The sequence below is a fragment of the Sus scrofa genome, chromosome 1, assembly GCF_000003025.6.
Source record: "Sus scrofa isolate TJ Tabasco breed Duroc chromosome 1, Sscrofa11.1, whole genome shotgun sequence".
NCBI lineage: Eukaryota > Metazoa > Chordata > Mammalia > Artiodactyla > Suidae > Sus > Sus scrofa.
Window position 1 is genome coordinate 71,420,603 of NC_010443.5, and position 10,289 is coordinate 71,430,891.

Here is a 10,289-nt window from a genome sequence, read left to right on the forward strand (position 1 = left end):
GCCTATGTTTTCCACTAGGAATATACACTTTTCCATTTAGGTCTTCAATTTATTTTGAGTTTATTTCTGTATATGGTGTTAAGAATATGTTCTAATTTCATTATTGTATGATAGTTATCCAGTTTTCCCAGCACCACTTATTGAAGAGATTATTTTTTCTCCATTGTATATGCTTACCTTCTTTGTATTAGATTAGTTGACCATAGGTGTGTGGGTTTATTTCTGGACTTCCTATTCTTTTCCATTGATCTATGTGTCTATTTTTATACAAGTACCATATGATAGTACTGTATGACTGTAGCTTTGTAGTATAGTCTGAAGCCAGGGGGCCTGACTCCTCCAGTTTTGTACTTTCTCAAGATTGTTTTGGCTATTTGGGGTCTTTTGTGTTTCCATACAGATTTAAAGTTATTTTGTTCTATTTCTATGACAAAATGCCATTGGAAATTTAATCAGGATTGCATTGAATCTGTGGATTTCCTTAGGATTCTTCCAATCCAAGAACACATTATATCTTTCCATCTGTATTGACTTCAGTTTCTTTCGTCAATATCTTACAGTTTTTGGAGAAGAGGTCTTTTGCTTATTTAGGTAAGTCTGTTTCTAGCTATTTTATTCTTTTTGATGCCATGGTAAACAGGATTGTTTCTTTAGTTTGTCTTTCTGATATTTCATTGTTAGTGTATAGAAATGCAGTGTATTAATTTTTAATCCAGCAACTTTACTGAATTCATGGATGAGCTCTAGTGGTTTTCTGATAGCATCTTTAGGATTTTCTATGTATAACACCACATCATCTGTAAGCAGTGATAGTTTTCCTTCTTTTCCAATTTGGGTTTCTTTTATTTCTTTTTCTTTTCTGTTTACTGTGCCTAGAACTTCCAAAACTATGTTGCTATTATTTCAACAATATCCAAATCAAAGAGAAATGCAAACCAAAATTACAATGAGATATCACCTTATGCTGGTCAGGATGGCCATCATCAAAAATCTACAGACACTGGAGAAGGTATGGAGAAAAAGAAACCCCCCATACTGATGGCAGAAATATAAATTGGTGCAGCCACTATGGAGACACCATGGAGGTTCCTTAAGAGTCTAAAAATAGAGTTATCATGTGGTCCTGCAATTCCACTCCTGAGCATATATCTGGTGAAAACTGTAATTGAATAAGATACATATACCCCAATGTTCACTGCAGCACTAGTTACAATAACCATGACATGAAACAACCTAAGTGTCCATTAACAGATGAATGAATTAAAAAATGGAATATTACTCAGCCGTATAAAAGAATGAAATACTGCCATTTGTAGCAACATGGATGGACCTAGAGATTATCATATTAATTGAGGTAAGAGAGAGAAAGACAAACACTATATTATGATATCACTTATATGCGGAATCTAAAAAAATGATAGAAATGAACTTATATACCAAAGAGAAATAGACTCATAGACATAGAAAACAAACTTATGGTTACCAGAATGAAAGAGAGGGTAGACAAATTAGGAGTTTGGGATTAATATACATACATACTACTATATATAAAATAGATAACAAACAAGGACCTACTGTATAGCACAGGGAACTATATTCAATGCTTTATAATAACCTATAATGGAAAAGAATCTGAAAACGAATGTATGTATAGATTTATACATATACATTCTGTGTGCATATGTATATCTGAATCATTTTGTACACCTGATAGTAACACAACACTGTAAATTAAGTATACTTCAATTTTTAAAAAATCTTAAAAAAACTTAAAAAAATCACATAGGGTGGCTGAATGGATTAAAAAAAAAAAAAAAAAAGACCTAACTCTATGTACTACCTAAAAGGGACTAAATTCAGATTTAAAGACATACACAGACTCAAAGTGAAAAGATAGAAAAGGATATTCCAGGTAAATGGAAATGAAAAGAAAGCAATACTCATACCAGATAAATAAACTTTAAAACAAAGAAACAAAGACTAACAAAAGACAGAGGTCAATACATAGTGATAAAGAGTTCAATCCAAGAAGAGGGTATAACATTTATAAATATTTATGCTCTCAACATAGGAGCACCTAAATTTATAAAGCAAACACTAACAGACATAAAGAGAGAAATTAAGAGTAATATAGAGAAATTTAATAATCACACCTACATTGATGGATAGATATTTCAGACAGTAAATCAAAAAGGAAGTGCTGACTTTAAATGACACATTATACCAGGTAGATGTAACAGATATACTTAGAACATTTCATCACAAAGCAACAGAATACATGTTCTTTTCAAGAGTGCATGGAACATTCTCCAGGATAAATCACCTAGGCCACACACACACACACGCACATACCCTAAATTAATTTAAGAAAATTGAAATCATATCAAGCATCTTTTCCAATCACAATGCTATGAGACTAGATATCAACCACAAAACATTGCAAAAATCACAAATGTATGGAGGCTAAAAACATGTCGGCAAACAAATGGTTAACTGAAGAACTCAGAGGAAAATAAAAAAAAAGTACCTGGAGACAAATGAAAATGGAAACACAGGAGTTTCTGCTATGGCATAGGGGATTGGTGGCATCTCTACAGCACCAGGACACAGGTTTGATCCCTGGCCTGGCACAGGTTAAAGATCCAATGTTGCCACTGTGGTAGTATCAGTCACAACTGTTCTTTGGCTTGATACCTGCCCTGGGAACTCCGTATGCCATGGGTGGCGCCAACACTCCCGCCCCACAAAAAGGGAGGTGCAGCAAAAGCAGTTATGAGAGGGAAGTTTATAATCATACAAGCCTATCTCTGGAAACAAGAAAAATCTCAAATAAATAACCTAAGCTTACATCTAAAGGAACTAGAAAAAAAAGAGCAATCAAAACCTAAAGTTAGTAGAAGGAAAGAAATCATAAAAATCAGGGTCGAAAGGAATGAAATAAAGACTAAAAAACAATAGAAAGTATCAGTGAACCTAGGAGAGGGTTCTTTGAAAAGATAAGCAAAATTGATAGATTATTAGCCCTACTCATCAAGAAAAAAACAAAGAGAGCCCAAATAAATAAAATTAGAAAAGAAAGAGAAGAATTTACAACTGACACCACATAAATATGAAAGATCACAAGAGATTAACAAACAAGTATGGGCCAATGCAAAAGAAAACCTAGAAAAAAAATGGAAACATTCAGAGCAATATGCAATCCCTTAACAGTGAATTGGGAAGAAATAGAAAATATTAACAGACCAATTATTAGTAATGAAAATGAAACAGTAATTGAAAAGTTCCCCAAACCCAAAAGCTCAGGACCCAGTCAGCCTCACAGGTAAATTCTACCAAATATTTAAAGAAGAGTTAGTAATTATCCTTCTCAAACTATTTCAAAAATTGTGGAGGAAGGAATGCTCATTCTACAAGGCTAGAATTATCCTATTATCAAAAACAGACACGGATATGACAAAAAATTATAGGCCAACACCACAGATGAACATAGACCTAAAGATCCTCAAACCTTAGCAAACAAACAAGCAACAAAAAAAAAGAATTCCCCAATGGCCTGGTGGTTAAAGATCTGGTGATGTCACTGCTGCAGATTGGGTCACTGCTGTGACACGGGTTCAATCCCTTTTGTATTAAACTTCTGCATGCCGCAGATGTGGCCCAAAAAATTAGCAAAGTAAATCAACAATACATTAAAAGAATCATACACCATGATCAAGTGGGATTTACCCCAAGAATGCAAGGAAATTTCAACATTTATAAATCAATCAATGTGATACACTACATTAAAAGAACAAAAGATAAACATTATGTGATCTTCTCAATAGATGCAGAAAAAACATTTGATAAAATTCAATATCCATTTACAATAAAAACTCTCAACAAAGTGGATATAGAAGGAACATACCTCAACATATGAAAAGCAATACATGCATAAGTTGTTTTACTATACTTAGCTTTATTGCACTTCACAGATGTTGTTGTTTTGTTTTTTGTTTTTTGTTTTTACAAATTGAACATTTGTGGCAACTTGATAGCTAACAAGTTTATATTTTTTCTGGCTGTGCCTGCAGCATGAGGAAGTTCTTGGGCCAGGGACTGAACCTGCACCACAGCAATGACCTGAGCTACGGCAATGACAATGCCAGATCTGTAATCTGCTAGGCCATCAGGGAACTCCTCTGCCATTTTTTCAATATCATTTGTTCGCTTCATGTCTCTCTTTCACATTTTTGTAATTCTCAGTGTTTAAAAATTTTTCATTAATACTATATTTGTTATGGTGATCTGTGGTCTGTGATCTTTGATGTTACTATTGCAAAATATTACAACTTGCTAAAAGCTCAGATCATGGTTAGCCTTCTTTAGCAATAAAGTATTCTAAAATTAATTTATGTACTTTTTAAAAGAACATAATCAGTGCTATTACCCACTTAATAGCAGTGTAGTATATACAAATCTTTTTAAGCACTGGGAAACAAAAAAAAAAGCGTATGAGTCTCTTTATCGTGACACTTGCTTTATTGCAGTGGTTTGGAATTGAACCCACAATATTTTTGAGGTATGCCTATATAGGACAAACTCATGAGTAATAGCATACTCAATAGTGAAAAGCTGAAAGAATTTCCTCTAGGATCAGGAATGAGGCAAAGATGCCCACTTTCTCCACCTTTATTCAATATAGTTTTGATATTTCTAGCCACAACAATCAGACAAGAAAAAGAAACAAAATACATCCAAATTGGAAGGAAAGAAGTAAAATAGTAACTATTTGCAGATGACATAATACTATATATAGAAAACCCTAAAGAGGCAACAACAAAGCTATTAAAACTAATCAATGAATTTTGTTAAGTTGCAGATACAAAATTAATATACAGGAGGGTTCCCTTTTCTCCACAGCCCCTCCAGCACTTGTTATTTGTGGATTTATTAGTGATGGCCATTCTGACTGGTGTGAGGTGGTATCTCATGGTAGTTTTGATTTGCATTTCTCTTATAATCAGTGATGTTGAGCATTTTTTCATGTGTTTGTTGGCCATCTGTATATCTTCTTTGGAGAAATGTCTTTTCAGGTCTTTTGCCCATTTTTCCATTGATTGATTGGTTTTTTTGCTGTTGGATTGTATAAGTTGCTTATATATTCTAGAGATTAAGCCCTTGTCAGTTGCATCATTTGAAACTATTTTCTCCCATTCTGTAAGTTGTCTTTTTGTTTTCTTTTGGGTTTCCTTTGCTGTGCAAAAGCTTTTCAGTTTGATGAGGTCCCATGGGTTTATTTTTGCTCTAATTTCTATTGCTTTGGGAGACGGACCTGAGAAAATATTCATGATGTTGATGTCAGAGAGTGTTTTGCCTATGTTTTCTTCTAGGAGTTTGATGGTGTCCTGTCGTATATTTAAGTCTTTCAGCCATTTGGAGTTTATTTTTGTGCATGGTGTGAGGGTGTGTTCTAGTTTCATTGCTTGGCATGCAGCTGTCCAGGTTTCCCAGCAAGGCTTGCTGAATAGACTTTCTTTTTCCCATTTTATGTTGGAGAAAAGGGAACCCTCCGGCACTGCTGGTGGGAATGTAAACTGATACAGCCACTATGGAGAACAGTTTGGAGATACCTTAGAAATCTACACATAGAACTTCCATATGACCCTGCAATCCCACTCTTGGGCATCTATCCGGACAAAACTCTACTTAAAAGAGACACATGCACCCGCACGTTGATTGCAGCACTATTCACAATAGCCAGGACATGGAAACAATCCAAATGTCCATCGACAGAGGATTGGATTCGGAAGATGTGGTATATATACACAATGGAATACTACTCAGCCATAAAAAAGGATGGCATAATGCCATTTGCAGCAACATGGATGGAACTAGAGAATCTCATACTGAGTGAAATGAGCCAGAAAGATAAAGACAAATACCATATGATATCACTTAGAACTGGAATCTAATATCCAGCACAAATGAACATCTCCTCAGAAGAGAAAATCATGGACTTGGAGAAGAGACTTGTGGTTGCCTGATGGGAGGGGGAAGGAGTGGGAGGGATCAGGAGCTTGGGCTTATCAGACACAACCTAGAATAGATTTACAAGGAGATCCTGCTAAATAGCATTGAGAACTTTGTCTAGATACTCATGTTGCAACAGAAGAAAGGGTGGGGAAAAAAATGTAATTGCAATGTATACATGTAAGGATAACCTGACCCCCTTGCTGTACAGTGGGAAAATAAATTTAAAAAAATTAAAAAAAATAATATACAGAAATTGGTTGCATTTGATAATGTACAATAAGAAAGGGAAATTAATAATAAAATAATCCCACTTACAAGTGCATCAAAAATAGTTTAACATTTAGGAATAAATTTAACTGAAGAGATGAGACATATACTTTGTAAACTGTAAGACTTTGATGAAAGAAATTGAAAACAAAAAAAGTGAAAAGATATATCATATTCATGAGTTGAAGAAATAATATTGTCAAAATGTCTATACTGCCCAAAGGAATCTACAGATTCAATACAATATCTTTCAAAATACTCATGGCATTTCTCAGAGAACCAGAGTAAATAATCCTAAAATTTGTGTGGAACCACAAAAGATAGTAAATAGCTACAGCACTACTGAGAAAGAAAAATGGAGCTGGAGGAATCAGCAAAACACAAAGGCAACCTGCTGAATGGAAGAAGATATTTTCAAATGATATATCCAATAAGGGTAAATATTCAAAATATATAAAAACTCATACAACTCAATATAAAAAAAATCCAGTTAAAAAAATGGACAGAAGACCTGACTAGACATGTTTCCAAAGAAAACATACAGGTAGACAACAGGCACATGAAAAGATGCTCAACATCACTAATCATTAGGAAAAAGCAAATCAAAAACGCAATTAGATATTACCTCTTAACTAATAGAATAGCTGTTATCAAAAAGACAAGGAATAGCAAGTGTTGGCAAGGTTGTGGAGAAAAGTACACACTTGCACATTGAATATAAATTGGTGTAGCCACTATGGAAAACAGTATGGAATTTCTTCAAAAAATTAAAAATAAGACTGCCAAATGATCCTGCAATTCAAGTTCTGAGTATTTATCTAAAGAAAATGAAAACAGTAGTTTGAAAAGTTATATGTACTGCAGTTTTCATTGCAGCATTAGTAACAATAGCCAAGACACAGAAGAAACCTAAATGTCTGTAGATTGGAGACTAGATAAAGATGATGAGGTATATATACACAGTGAAATATTACTCAGCCATAAAAAAGAATGAAATTTTGCCATTGTCAACAATGTGATGTGCCTGGAGGGCATTATGCTAAGAAAAATAAGTTAGAAAAGGAAAGATACGTAATATGACTTCACTGAGATGTGGAATAAAAACCAAAACAAATGAACAAACAAAACAAGAATAGACTCATAGATACACATAACAAATTGGTGGTTTCCCAATGGAGGGGGATGGCAGAATGTGCAAAATAGATGAAGATGATTAAGAGATACAAACTGCAGTTATACAGTAAATAAGGCCTTGGGATAGAATGTACAACATAGGGAATACAGTCAATAATACTCTAATAACACTGCATGGTGACAGATGGTAACTAGACTTACTGTGGTGATCATTTTTTAATGTATAAATACATCAAATCTCTATGTTGTACACTTGAAACCAACATAGTATTGTAAGTCAGTTATACTTCAATAAGAAAATTTTAAATAAATATTTTAAGTGTGTTCAAAGGTAAAACTACCATGTGTTCCCTCTAAAAGATAAAAGTGAGAAGTATCCAAATTATCTAAGAAGTTATATTAAATTTATGTTGGCAATGCTGAATTCACTTTTTAATTTTTAAATTAAGTATCAAATACATCAAAAGAGTATTTATACGATATGTATGTTGTGATTCTCATCCCTGGGACTTAAAAATCCTGTTATGAGCAGTTTCAAACATACACAAAAAGGAAGAGAATATGGTGAGCCCTATACCTATCACTCAGCTCCATGAATTATTGACACACAGTTATTCCTGTTTCATGTGATCCTTAACTATGGCATTATTTTAAAGAAAATTACAGATTTCATATAGTTTCATCCATAAATACTTTAAAATGTATTTCTAAAAGATAAGGACTTGTGTTAAACCTAATACCAGGGTCATATCTAAAATTAATTGCAGTGGAGTTCCCATTGTTACCGAATCTGACTAGAAACCGTGAGGTTGCGGGTTTGATCCCTGGCCTTGCTCAGAGGGTTAAGGATCTGGCGTTGCTGTGAGCGGTGGTCTAGTTCACAGACGCGGCTTGGATCCCTTGGATCCCAAGTTGCTGTGGCTCTGGCGTAGGCCGGTGGCTACAGCTCCGATTCGACCCCTAGCCTGGGAACCTCCGTATGCCATGGGAAGCAGCCCTAGAAAAAGGCAAAAAGACAAAAATAAATAAATAAATAAATAGAAATTAATTGCAGTAACATGGATGGAACTATAGACTCTCATACTAAGTGAAGTAAGAAAGAGAAAGACAAATACCATATGATATCACTTATATTTGGAATCTAATATATGGCACAGATGAACTTTTCCACAGAGAAGAAAATCATGAACTTGGAGAAGAGACTTGTGGCTGCCAAGGGGGAGAGGGAGGGAGTGGGAAGGATTGGGAATTTGGGGTTAATAGATGCAAACTATTACCTTTGGAATGGATAAGCAATGAGATCCTGCTGTATAGCACTGGGAACTATGTCTAGTCACTTATGATAGAGCGTGATAATGTGAGAAAAAAAGGTATACATACATGTGTAACTGGGTCACCTTGCTAATACAGTAGAAAATTGACAGAACACTGTAAACCAGCTATAATGGAAAAAATAAAAATCATTATAAATGGAAAAAAAATTAAAAAATAAAAGCAAAAAAACTAAATTAATAATAATTCTTAGGTGTCAGTATTTTCCCAGAGCCCTTTATAGCAAATATAGATGCTGTTGTAGTTATCGTTGCTGTGCAGCAAACTACCCTGAAACCTGGAGGCTTTAAATAAGAGCCCATTATTATCTCTCATGTAGAAAGGTTTTTAGCCTTTTTTTTTTTTTTTAAACCACACCCTCTTCACATGGAATTTTCCCAGACCAGGGACTGAATCTGAGCCACAGTTGCGACCTACATCACCGCTGTGGCAACGCTGTTTCATAAGCCTCTGAGCCAGCCCAGGGATCAAACTGTGCCAGCCACAGAGACAATGCTGGATCATTAACCCACGGCATCACAGTGGGAACTCCAAGGTTTTTAATCATTAAGTCAATTTCTTTTTTTTTTTTTTTTTGTCTTTTTGCCTTTTCTAGGGCCGCACCCTGAGGCATATGGAGGTTCCCAGGCTAATCAGAGCTGTAGCCACCAGCCTACACCAGAGCCACAGCAACACAGGATTTAAGCCATGTCTGCAACCTACACCACAGCTCATGGCAACACTGGATCCTTAACCCACTGAGCAAGGCCAGGGATTGAACTCGCAACCTCATGGTTCCTAGTTGGATTCGTTAACCACTGCACCAAGATGGGAACTCCTGTTTTTTGCTTTTTAGGGCTGCACCCTTTGCATATGGAGATTTTCAGGCTAGGGGTCCAATCGGAGCTACAGCTGCTGGCCTACACCACAGCTGCAGCAACATCAGACCCGGGCCACGTCTGCAACCTACATCACAGCTCATGGCTACGCCAGATCCTCAACCCACTGAGCAAGGCCAGGGATCAGACCTGCATCCTCATGGTTGCTGCTCAGATTCATTAACCACTGAACCACGATGGGAACTCTGGGTTATTTTTTATTATAACTTTTTTTTTCTTTTTTCACTCATTAGCCATTACCTTTGCCATCCTCTCGGAGATAGGAGTTATTATAGTTCATCCTTCCATTGAGGATTTACTCTGGGTGCGAGCTCTACTGTCTGTGCGTTTCAAAGCTCCTGTTCATCTAGTTCAGTGTGTGCCCTCAAGATGGAAGCAGACCAGCGTCCTCTCCTCCCTGCATGCTCTCCTTTAGTTTTTGACCACAGTATTTCTTATGGTCTCTTCTCACCAGTTTTCAATGCATTTAAGAAGTTTTTTGGGGGTTTCATTTTTTGCTTTTTTAGGACCGCATCAGTGGCATATGGAAGTTCCCAGGCTATGGGTTGACTAGGAGCTGCAGCTGCCAGCCTACACCATAGCCACGTCTGTAATCTACACCACAGCTCAAGGTACTGCTGGATCCTTAATCCACTGAGCAAGGCCAGGGATCGCTCATGGAAACTA

The 10,289-nt window shown here is 35.9% G+C and overlaps 1 protein-coding gene across 1 annotated transcript in view; it reads left to right on the top strand.

Moving 5' to 3' along the window:
• LOC106508909 overlaps positions 1-988 on the top strand; it is a 62,179-nt gene extending 61,191 nt beyond the window's left edge. The window contains exon 6 of the mRNA XM_021084573.1: positions 401-988. The gene's annotated coding sequence lies outside the window, so the exon portion shown is untranslated. The remainder of the gene's footprint in view (positions 1-400) is intronic.